The sequence below is a fragment of the Schistocerca cancellata genome, chromosome 2 (assembly GCF_023864275.1).
Source record: "Schistocerca cancellata isolate TAMUIC-IGC-003103 chromosome 2, iqSchCanc2.1, whole genome shotgun sequence".
NCBI lineage: Eukaryota > Metazoa > Arthropoda > Insecta > Orthoptera > Acrididae > Schistocerca > Schistocerca cancellata.
In genome coordinates, this window is record NC_064627.1 from 745,842,998 (window position 1) to 745,855,542 (window position 12,545).

General features: G+C 45.4%; 1 protein-coding gene across 1 annotated transcript in view; it reads left to right on the top strand.

The window, feature by feature from the left end:
• The window catches only part of LOC126162558 (RNA demethylase ALKBH5-like), a 124,035-nt gene that overhangs the window by 43,211 nt on the left and 68,279 nt on the right, over nucleotides 1–12,545 (top strand). The gene's annotated exons all lie outside the window — the stretch shown is intronic.

The window sequence follows — 12,545 nt, forward strand, 5'->3', positions numbered from 1 at the left end:
GTATGTGATCAGGCTCTGGTCCATGTGTTCATTTTTAAGAAAAAAGAGTAAAGGAATCAGCCAGTTTGTAGCTGATATCTACATCTACATCCATACTCTGCAAACCACTGTGAAGTACATGACAAACGGCACTTCCCAGTTACCAGCTATTAAGGCTCCTTCCCATTCCCTTCCCATGCTGTAGTTAAAGTTGTCCTCACAATCCCTATGGGAGTGGTACATAGGGGGTCAAATTGGACTGCTGTTGACTGTTCACCAGAAAAATGCACCAGCCACAGTTCCTCAGTGGTAGGTGGCAATGCCCCAGTCTACCCCTCTTTTATTCCTGGGTGGGACACTGGTAGAATTCATCTGTATGCTGCGAATGGATCTTTCGTGAGTACCTGTGGCCATGTCACCTTGCATCTCTTCTTCAGTCTTAGATGTGAGTTTGTATGGAGGTTTGTTGTCACTGACATGCTATACCAATTGCTGCAATGGATTTCTTATCTCTTATGTCCTCCCCAGATCTTCACCATCAATGCCAACTTGACTCTAAAACAGTTTTCTATTGTGGACACCTATGCCATGCCATCGTTGCTCCCAAAGCGAGTTCCTTCATATTGTCAGAAAGGATCTGTTGCCCTTCAGATAGGTAGCTGAACATCACCATTCCATGCTGACTCGAAGAACAGCAATGTGTAGTGCCCTTGGGTGATTACCATCAGCTTAACATGAAAATGATACACGATTGCCACTTACCGAACACTTTGCAATGCACATTGCTGGCAAGATAGTTTTCTCCACAGTCAACATCATCCAAGCATTTTATCATAACCAGTTGCACCAGAAGGTGTGTTTAAAATTGCTGTTTGCACTCCATCTCCTGGCATTGTTGACACAGACATTTATCCAGCAGGAAGATGCCATAACCATTGGGGAAGACATCAAGTATGAAGGAGTGCAGGTAGCTTGCAGCAATGTTCATGTAGTCCGCAGCTGTCATGGTGTCTACTACCACAGGGCCCATGGAAGCCCAGGTGAATGTCCCCCTTAAGGTAATACTGCACCATCTACCTCCATCCATAGTGTGGTGCATTTTTTGACCAGCTGTTTACCTGGATTATGATATATTCAGACATGATCATCAACCTGGTGTAACAAGATACAGTTCATCCGAGAATTGACACTTTCCCATTGAACTGTGGTCCAATCTCTATGGTCTCATGCCTACTGCATTCGTAATTGATGGTACCGTTGGGTCAGCATAGTACACTTACGGGTTATCAGCTGCAGAGTCACTTATTCAGCAATGTGCACTGATCAGTGTTCTCCGAAACACTTGTGTCCACACTAGCAATGTACCCTGTCATCAGATCTGCCACAGATCACCACCTATCCTGCTTTACAGATTGGTTTTGTGTTCTGTTATGATGTGTACACATCCAACTTATGATTTCAGCATCTTCACGCACATTCCATAAATGCTCACAAGAGAAGCACACAAACAGCCCACCATCTTCCCCATTTCCAAGGTGCTAGTTCCCAGGCGTCAGGCCATAACAATCTGCCCTCATTCAGAGTCCTTTAATTTAAACTTTTTTCTGCATCTGGTTTGTAAATGGATGGATGTTCCTAATTTTGGGGGTGCTGAATACACTGGTAAAATCAGTTTTTCTCTATGATGCCACATTTCCTAGATAAACAGCAGAATAGAAGTGGTAATAGCGAAAATTGACACAATTGAGTCAAACAAAAATAAGCATTCAGAACGTTTGAAATAAATACTATTTTGTATGTATATATGAGCATGATGTCAATAAAAGATCTAAATTAGTTCAGAAGATATTTTCACCTTTGGTTTTTGAAAAATGCTACAACAGAGCTCTTGTTTTGTTTGCCGTTTCATCACTCTCCTTAAAAGACCCCGGCAGTAGTCACTCTTCATCCAAGGGTTCCAATGGCATTGGTAACAGTGTTCCATGGTAAGAATGTCTTAGTGAAAACATTCACCACACTCATCGCTTATGGTTCCCAAATTTTCCTGGAAGAAATCAAGGTGAGAATGCAAAAAGTGAATTTTAAGATACGTTCTACACCACATGTTCTTATAGTTGTCCAACAGATCATTCACAATGGTAACATACTTTTTGTCTTTTCTGTTACCCAAAAAGCCCTTCACAATTGCTTTAAAAGAAGACAAAGCAGCTAATTGGATATCTGTGAGTTTGGTATCAAAGGTTGGCTCTTTCAGCGATTTTCTTGCTTGTGGTTGGACAAACATACCCAATTTCAGCTTTGCCTCACTTAATTTGGGAAACTTTTCTTTTAAGCGATTGAAGGCCTCACCTTCTTTATCCACAGCTTTCACATAGTTCTTGATAAGGCCCAACTTGATATGAAGGGAAGGCAGAATGATTTTATCGAGCCCAACCAATGGAGTATTGTTCATATTTACGTTTCCTGGAACATATGACTTCCTTATAGGCCCTTCCTTGACTGAAGAGGGGTTCTTGGTGTCACAGCTGTCTCAAAGGCACAAAAAGCAGCAGTATTTCGTGAATCCAGCCTGTAAACCTGTAAGGATTGCAACAACTTTGAAGTAGCAGCAAAGCTGCCATTCATGATCCTTATACTTGAGTGCCTCTAGCAGGAAAGCCATGGCTTCAGAAGTTTCTTTCATATCTACTGCGTAAGCCAAAGGTACTGATGGAAATGCATTGCCATTATGCAGTAGTACTGGTTTCAAGCTGGTTTTACTGGAGTCAATAAGTAGTCGCCACACCTGTGGATTATGTTGTACACCTAGCTGCATCATCAGACCCTTGACATCTTTAAATACACAGATTGAATTCTTCATATCGAAATATTGAGCGAAGGAAGCGCGTCTTGATCTGAAACAGGAAATTTTTGTCCATGGAGCTAGAAAGTTCTGTTGTTGCAGTCTCGACCCCAAGAGTTCAGTTTACTGTTTCGAAAGTTGTAGATTGTGAACCAAATCATTCAGTTCCTTTCGATTAAAGAGCAGAGGCGAAGTGTCATGATATTGAGGGCAGTACTCTTCTAGATGTTCAATACTTTCTGATTCACTTGATAAGGTGTCTGATTCTGTGGCTTTAAAGTTAAAGATAGAAACAGGCAACCCCTCATCATGGAGCACAGGCAAATGCACTTAAGATACATTTGGATACTATATTTTATGTCTAGTTTTGCTTGAATGTCCCAAAATATTTGTAACACAGATTTAACAGTGTGAATAATGGTCTTTAGGCTCACACCACACCATCGGAACAGCGAATGACATTGCTCGGCATTTTCCTTTCAACCACTCAGTTAAGGTTGTAGTACATGTTATGCAGGCAATATGAGGTGTAAAATTTTTATCTTGATCACCAACAGGACAATCAAAATACAATGTATTTGCCTTCTTAACCAAATCAGTGATTGGTTTTCTTTGGGCTTTTGGAGTGAATTTCCCACACGCATTACGAGAGTTGTCAAGGTGGTTTAGACAGCAAGGTTTACTAGTTGCCATTTTTCTTAGTGTAAGTTATAAACCCAAAAAGTTCGCACTATCTTTCATAGGAAACACTCCCTGAGGATCTCTTTTGCACCACTGAATTACCACACCAACCATTTACTGACAATTTGTAGATCTTCTAGCTCTCCTCTGCAAATCAAAAACAAACAGTTAAACATTAAAACAGAAGAACAGCAAAAAGTGAAATACTGAATATGAAAAATAAAAACTTTTACAAGCTCAAAAATGGTACCTGCTAGAACATTTTGAAAGGTATATTCAGATTCTACACACCAAAATACATACTAGTTGATGTATGTATATGCAAAGTGGCTGTTGACTAGTGTAATCAGTGTGTGCTATTGGTTTCATATTGATGATGAATGATTAGTCTTGGCTCTAAGCAATCGCTTTGCTGTGCCATGACTGTTTAAAACTATCACCTGAAGATGCATGTCTACTCACTCAAAACTGGTAGTGACTTTTTAATAACAGTATTTTAACAGCCAGTGTGAAAGATTTTATTCACCATGTGGAATTTTGGCTGCAGTTCTCTGCCCTCTAAAATTTGATTTTCTGAGACTACACTTGCAAAAGTTAGTATATGTGATTCATGTACCTACCCTCGCCCCCTCCTGTTTGGCCAGTATCACACATTTGTTGTTTTGCCATTAGAAATACACTCTGCATTTTCCCAAACCAGATTCCTCCTGTACTTTCGAATTTCCTGTAATTCCAGAAGATTCATATGCGGATACTTGATTTTTGTATCGTTCTTCGAATTAAGTCACACTACATTTTTGAGTGACCTGTTTCAATAATATATGATCAGTAGCATGAAGGTTTGGTTGGTTCTTGCACATGACAAAACACACAGAAACAAACATATATATATATATATATATATGACATATTTAAATATGTCTGCTTGTGTCTGTATATGTGTGGATGGATATGTGTGTGTGTGTGTGTGTGTGTGTGTGTGTGTGTGTGTGTGTGCGCGCGCGCGCGAGTGTATACCCGTCCTTTTTTCCCCCTAAGGTAAGTCTTTCCGCTCCCGGGACTGGAATGACTCCTTACCCTCTCCCTTAAAACCCACATCCTTTCGTCTTTCCCTCTCCTTCCACTTTCCTGATGAGGCAACAGTTTGTTGCGAAAGCTTGAATTTTGTGTGTATGTTTGTGTTCGTTTGTGTTGTCGACCTGCCAGCACTTTCATTTGGTAAGTCACATCATCTTTGTTTTTAGGTATATTTTTCCTTCGTGGAATGTTTCCTTCTATTATAACTAATATATATATATCTGTTGAATCCTACGTCAAATGACATCGTCGCACAAACGACTATGCCATAACAGCTACACACAACTGACTGTTTTGGTTCACCATTTACAATTAATACTCTACAAAATATTATAAATTGCATGGCAGTGGGTACTTCCTATTGTGCCTAATATTATGGTATCTTCTCATTCCATTCGCATATGGCGTCCAACAAGAATGACTGTTGTACTACCTCTTTGTGTACTGCAATGAGTCCAGTAGTATCTTTGGGATCCCCGTGGAAACAACACATAGTAGGCTGTAGAGAGAGTGTGTGTGTGTGTGTGTGTGTGTGTGTGTGTGTGTGTGTGTGTGTGTGTGTGTGTGTGTGTGTGTATAATAGAGGGAAACATTCCACGTGGGAAAAACACATTTAAAAAGAAAGATGATGAGACTTACCAAACAAAAGCGCTGGCAGGCCGATAGACACACAAACAAACACAAACACACACACAAAAATCTAGCCCTCGCAACCAACGGCCGCCCCGCCAGGAAAGAGGGAAGGAGAAGGAAAGACAAAAGGATATGGGTTGTAAGGGAGAGGGCAAGGAGCCACCCCAACCCCGGGAGCGGAAAGACCCACCCTAGGGGGAAAAAAGGACAGGTACACACCCGCACACACACACACACACACACATCCATCCGCACACACACAGACACAAGCAGACATTTGTAAAGGCAGAGGATCAACTTAACCAACACTTTTTCGTCTTTTTTCATACCAGATCTCCAATTGCTTTCTAGTTCACCTTTATCTCTCCCCATATATTTCTATCTTTCTTTTTCATTTCAATCTCATGTTAAACTTTCCACCTTCTAATACCATGTCACCCTCACAACACCCCCACAATGACCCCATTAAGTTTTATTTACATTCCCTCCGCAAACATGCCTTCACCCTAGCCAGATTACGCTCACATATTTTATTTTCTCAGGCTTGTCTGAAATTTGGCATAACCCCCAAAGGCCTCACACTTAAAGTTCCCATCTCTGGCTGCAACCCTTCTTTCCATCAGTCCCTATACCAGTTCCAAACTGAACAATCCATTGCCCTCACCCACCTAATCCTTCACCTACACATCAACTCAGCCAATGAACACACCCGTCAACTCCTATCCTTAATAAAAGTCCTCAATCTTTCCTCTCCCACATCCACACTGGCTATTCAGAGCATCCTCCTACAGGCCAACCGCCAATTAGAACAGCATGCCACCCTTCACCTCAAAAAACTATCCAATCTCCTGGTTTCCCACCTCCGGAAAGGCAACTCACTCACCCTTCACAACCTTTCCAGCAAACCTCAACCACCTCTCATTGCACACAAACCCAGACTCTCCCATCTACTCAATCTCCCACTTCCAGCTCCACTCCCTCCAAAACCTCAAAATTCCGATCAACACAATCTGGCACCACAACACCCTAATTCAGTAGTTAACCTTTCCTCCAAACCTCTCTCCCAATCCGAAACCTCTGTCCTATCCAAAGGCCTCACCTTCAGCCCCACTCCCAGATTCAACCAAACAGCCCTCGTCAAAGATTTACTGTCCTACACTCGTACTCTCTGCTGGAAGTATCACTTTGCCACAAAGAAAAATTATCCTAATCCTACCCCTAATGATCCAACTCCCCAAGACACTATCCAAATTGAACCCTGCCTGGAACAGTTCCGTCCTCCGTCACAGCGGGACCCACCTCCTCTTCCTCAAAATCACCCTCTCCAAACCTTCCAGGAATTTCTGACTTCCAGCCTTGCCTCTCAATCCTTCTTAAAAAACCTTAATCCTACTCCCAACATCACCACTGCTGAAGCCCAGGCTATCCGTGATCTGAAGGCTGACCGGTCCATCGTCATTCTTCCGGCGGACAAGGGTTCCACGACCGTGGTACTTGATCGTCGGGAGTATGTGGCTGAGGGACTGCATCAGCTTTCAGACAACACCACATACAAAGTTTGCCAAGGTAATCCCATTCCTGATGTCCAGGCAGAGCTTCAAGGAATCCTCAGAACCTTAGGCCCCCTACAAAACCTTTCACCTGACTCCATCAACCTCCTGACCCCACCGACACCCCGCACCCCTACCTTCTACCTTCTTCCTAAAATTCACAAACCCAATCATCCCGGCCGCCCCATTGTAGCTGGTTACCAAGCCCCCACAGAACGTATCTCTGCCTACGTAGATCAACACCTTCAACCCATTACATGCAGTCTCCCATCCTTCATCAAAGACACCAACCACTTTCTTGAACGCCTGGAATCCTTACCCAATCCGTTACCCCCAGAAACCATCCTTGTAACCATTGATGCCACTTCCTTATACACAAATATCCCGCACGTCCAGGGCCTCGCTGCGATGGAGCACTTCCTTTCACGCCGATCACCTGCCACCCTACCTAAAACATCTTTCCTCATTACCTTAGCCAGCTTCATCCTGACCCACAACTTCTTCACTTTTGAAAACCAGACATACCAACAATTAAAGGGAACAGCCATGGGTACCAGGATGGCCCCCTCGTACGCCAATCTATTCATGGGTCGCTTAGAGGAAGCCTTCTTGGTTACCCAGGCCTGCCAACCCAAAGTTTGGTACAGATTTATTGATGACATCTTCATGATCTGGACTCACAGTGAAGAAGAACTCCAGAATTTCCTCTCCAACCTCAACTCCTTTGGTTCCATCAGATTCACCTGGTCCTACTCCAAATCCCATGCCACTTTCCTTGATGTTGACCTTCACCTGTCCAATGGCCAGCTTCACACGTCCGTCCATATCAAACCCACCAATAAGCAACAGTACCTCCATTACGACAGCTGCCACCCATTCCACATCAAACGTTCCCTTCCCTACAGCCTAGGTCTTCGTGGCAAACGAATCTGCTCCAGTCTGGAATCCCTGAAGCATTACACCAACCACCTGACAACAGCTTTTGCATCCCGCAACTACCCTCCCGACCTGGTACAGAAGCAAATAACCAGAGCCACTTCCTCATCCTCTCAAACCCAGAACCTCTCACAGAAGAACCACAAAAGTGCCCCACTTGTGACAGGATACTTTCCGGGACTGGATCAGATTCTGAATGTGGCTCTCCAGCAGGGATACGACTTCCTCAAATCCTGCCCTGAAATGAGATCCATCCTTCATGAAATCCTCCCCACTCCACCAAGAGTGTCTTTCCGCCGTCCACCTAACCTTCGTAACCTCTTATTTCATCCCTATGAAATCCCCAAACCACCTTCCCTACCCTCTGGCTCCTACCCTTGTAACCGCCCCCGGTGTAAAACCTGTCCCATGCACCCTCCCACCACCACCTACTCCAGTCCTGTAACCCGGAAGGTGTACACAATCAAAGGCAGAGCCACGTGTGAAAGCACCCACGTGATCTACCAACTGACCTGCCTACACTGTGATGCATTCTATGTGGGAATGACCAGCAACAAACTGTCCATTCGCATGAATGGACACAGGCAGACAGTGTTTGTTGGTAATGAGGATCACCCTGTGGCTAAACATGCCTTGGTGCACGACCAGCACATCTTGGCGCAGTGTTACACCATCCGGGTTATCTGGATACTTCCTACTAACACCAACCTATCCGAACTCCGGAGATGGGAACTTGCTCTTCAATATATCCTCTCTTCCCGTTATCCACCAGGCCTCAATCTCCGCTAATTTCAAATTTCCGCCACTCATATCTCACCTGTCATTCATCAACATCTTTGCCTCTGCACTTCTGCCTCGACTGACATCTCTGCCCAAACTCTTTGTCTGTAAATATGTCTGCTTGTGTCTGTATATGTGTGGATGGATATGTGTGTGTGCGCGAGTGTATACCCGTCCTTTTTTCTCCCTAAGGTAAGTCTTTCCGCTCCCGGGACTGGAATGACTCCTTACCCTCTCCCTTAAAACCCACATCCTTTCGTCTTTCCCTCTCCTTCCCTCTTTCCTGATGAGGCAACATTTTGTTGCGAAAGCTTGAATTTTGTGTGTATGTTTGTGTTCGTTTGTGTGTCTGTCGACCTGCCAGCACTTTCATTTGGTAAGTCACATCTACTTTGTTTTTAGATATATTTTTCCTTCGTGGAATGTTTCCTTCTATTATAACTATATATATATATACACAAAGATGATGAGACTTACCACACAAAAGCGCTGGCAGGTCGATAGACACACAAACATACACACAAAATTCTAGCTTTCGCAACCAACGGCTGCTTCGTCAGGAAAGAGGGAAAGACGAAAGGATGTGGGTTTTAAGGGAGAGGGTAAGGAGTCATTCCAATCCCGGGAGCGGAAAGACTTACCTTAGGGGGAAAAAAGGACAGGTATACACTCGCGCACGCACACACATATCCATCTGCACATACACAGACACAAGCAGACATTTGTAAAGGCAAAGAGTTGGGGCAGAGATGTCAGTCAAGGCGGAAGTAAAGAGGCAAAGATATTGTTGAAAGACAGGTGAGGTATGAGTGGCGGCAACTTGAAATTAGCGGAGGTTGAGGCCTGGCAGATAACGAGAAGAGAGGATATACTGAAGGGCAAGTTCCCATCTCCGGAGTTCTGACAGGTTGGTGTTAGTGGGAAGTATCCAGATAACCCGAACGGTGTAACATTGTGCCAAGATATGCTGGCTGTGCACCAAGGCATGTTTAGCCACAGGGTGATCCTCATTACCAACAAACACTGTCTGCCTGTGTCTATTCATGCGAATGGACAGTTTGTTGCTGGTCATTCCCACATAGAAGGCTTCACAGTGTAGGCAGGTCAGTTGGTAAATCACGTGGGTGCTTTCACACGTGGCTCTGCCTTTGATCGTGTACGCCTTCCGGGTTACAGGACTGGAGTAGGTGGTGGTGGGAGGGTGCATGGGAAAGGTTTTAAACCGTGGGCGGTTACAAGGGTAGGAGCCAGAGGGTAGGGAAGGTGGTTTGGGGATTTCATAGGGATGAACTAAGAGGTTGCGAAGGTTAGGTGGACGGCGGAAAGACACTCTTGGTGGAGTGGGGAGGATTTCATGAAGGATGGATCTCATTTCAGGGCAGGATTTGAGGAAGTCGTATCCCTGCTGGAGAGCCACATTCAGAGTCTGATCCAGTCCCGGAAAGAATCCTGTCACAAGTGGGGCATTTTTGGGGTTCTTCTGTGGGAGGTTCTGGGTTTGAAGGGATGAAGAAGTGGCTCTGTTTATTTGCTTCTGTACCAGGTCGGGAGGATAGTTGCGGGATGCGAAAGCTGTTTTCAGGTTGTTGGTGTAATGGTTCAGGGATTCCGGACTGGAGCAGATTCTTTTGCCACGAAGACCTAGGCTGTAGGGAAGGGACCGTTTGATGTGGAATGGCTGGCAGCTGTCATAATGGAGGTACTGTTGCTTGTTGGTGGGTTTCCTTTGGTTCCATCAGATTCAGCTGGTCCTACTCTAAATCCCATGCCACTTTCCTTGACGTTGAGCTCCATCTGTCCAATGGCCAGCTTCACACGTCCGTCCACATCAAACCCACCACAGCGGTTGCTGTGACTGGGTTGCATCCTCGAGGTGATCGCCTGATTAGAATGGGTGGCACCACGGCTGCATCTCTTCCTAGGAATGGTTCTGTCTCAGTTCCTGTTTCTGCCTTGCCAGCCTTTTCCCCCCTCTGCTACCCCATGAGAGGATGGCCAGGCCTGCCATCTTGGGGTGCAACCCTTTCTGCAGTTCCTGGCCTTGCCGCCACCAAACTTAATTACCCTCTTTTTTTTTTTTTTTTTTTTTTTTTTTTTTTTTTTTTTTTTTTTTTTTTTTTTTTTTAACGCATTTAGGACAAGTTCATTGAAGTTGAGCCCTGGAATGAGATGAGATCTGGCTCTGATCTTATAAAGACAACGTCTGCCAGCCAGTTGGGCGCCCTCCGTGTTTACGATTGCTTAGGAGACATCTCAGTGAATATCACTCCTCATAAGTTTCTCAATATGACACAGGGTGCAATTTTCCAAAGGGACCTTCTCATCCAGTCCAGTGATTAACTTAGGGCTTATCTGGAATGATGTGGCATTCATTATGTCGCGCAAGCCCGTAAGGACAGTCGTGTAGACACTGGCACTTTCATCGTGGGCTTTGATGGGGATACCCTGCTTGAAAAAGTAAAGGTGATGGTGTACAGATGTGATGTCAAGCCATTCATTCCACCTCCCATGCATTGTTGCTGTTGCCTAAGTTTGGCCACATGCTCTCGCACTGCAGTACCACTCCCATCTGTGGTGACTGTGGCCACCCTCTTTGTGTGAGGAGCCCTTGCACCCCACTGCCTAACTGAATAAACTGCTGTGATCTACATTCTCCCCACTCATTGGGGTGTCCAGTATACACAAAGGAAAAAGGGATACAGGAAATAGAGATCCTTGACTGTCTCAGGCCTGGAAGAAATTTGACAGACTTCACCCTGTGAATCTCTCATCTATCTTTTTCAGTTACGCCATCCCCTCCTCCTTACCCCTCATCCTGCCCTCCTTCCCTTCCTCCTCCCCTCCCCCCCCCCAGTGGTTCCAGTCACTTCCCCTCAAGGAACTTCTCCTCCAGAGAAGAGATCCTCTTCTCTGGCCCCTGCTAGGGATGGGGCACCCTCTCGAAACACCCCTCTCTACTGTTCTCAAGGTGAGAAGCCTGCACTGTTGGGTTGGATGACGCCCTGTGGGTTTGGGGGTTAGAATAGGCCCAAGGTATTCCTGCCTGTTGTAAGAGACGACTAAAAGGAGTCTCTCACATTTTGGCCTTTATGTAGGGTTTGATCTCCATTTTTCAAAATTTTTCCGAAGAGCGAGCCAATCGGGAAGGGCGCCTTACATGGTGCATCATGTACATCATGTGCTGAGACCTATTGCATACTTCATCGATGTGGATCTGCACTTCTGCTTATTCAACAACTGTTGGGCGAGGTCACCCCGCCCCCCCGGGTGGGTATTTTTCCATCAAATGTGCAGTATCATTTTCTATGCTGGTAGCCTCTGACCATACAGGGATTGCTCTGCTGATGCTTGCGCTGTTAACTCCCCACGTATGCCAAGGAACAGATGCCCGTCACCCTGGGGCATCGGGACTCCCAGCAATGGGCATCCTGCCAGGTGGCCTTTGCTGCAGCTGGGTGGCGCATGTGGGGAGGACCCCTGGTTGGAATGGGTGGCATCAGGGCAGATGGCACGCGATGAAGCATAGTACATCATCTCTTGCTGGTAGTCAAACGCACAGAAGTACGACCCCAAATCGTTCCTCTCCCTGGCCGCACCATGCAAGGAACGTCAGGCTAAGGATACCAGTGACTTTTATTCACCCCAGTACCTTGTATGTTTGAGACCTGATGGGGAATCTATCGTGACGATGAGGCCTCAGTTCTTTGTGGAGCATTTACAGGACAAGTTTAGGGAGGTCCAAAATGAGATCTGGGTCAGTCTTGATCAAAACAGCATCCTCTGCCCAGTCACAGGCGTTACTCGCTTGTGACAAGCTGGGGGATGTTTCTGTAACCATCACGCCCCATAAGAGCTTAAATGTGTTCTAGGGTATCATATTTCACAGGGACCTGCTTTTGCAGTCTGATGATCTGCGCACCAGTTTAAAGCAGTGAGGTGTACATTTCATTCGGCTTGTCCACCGGGGTCTGAGGGATAAACAGGTTGCCAGCAGTGCCTCATCTTGGCCTTTGAGGGTGATACGTTACTCGAGAAGGTCAAGGTGATGGTCTACTGCTGTGATGTAA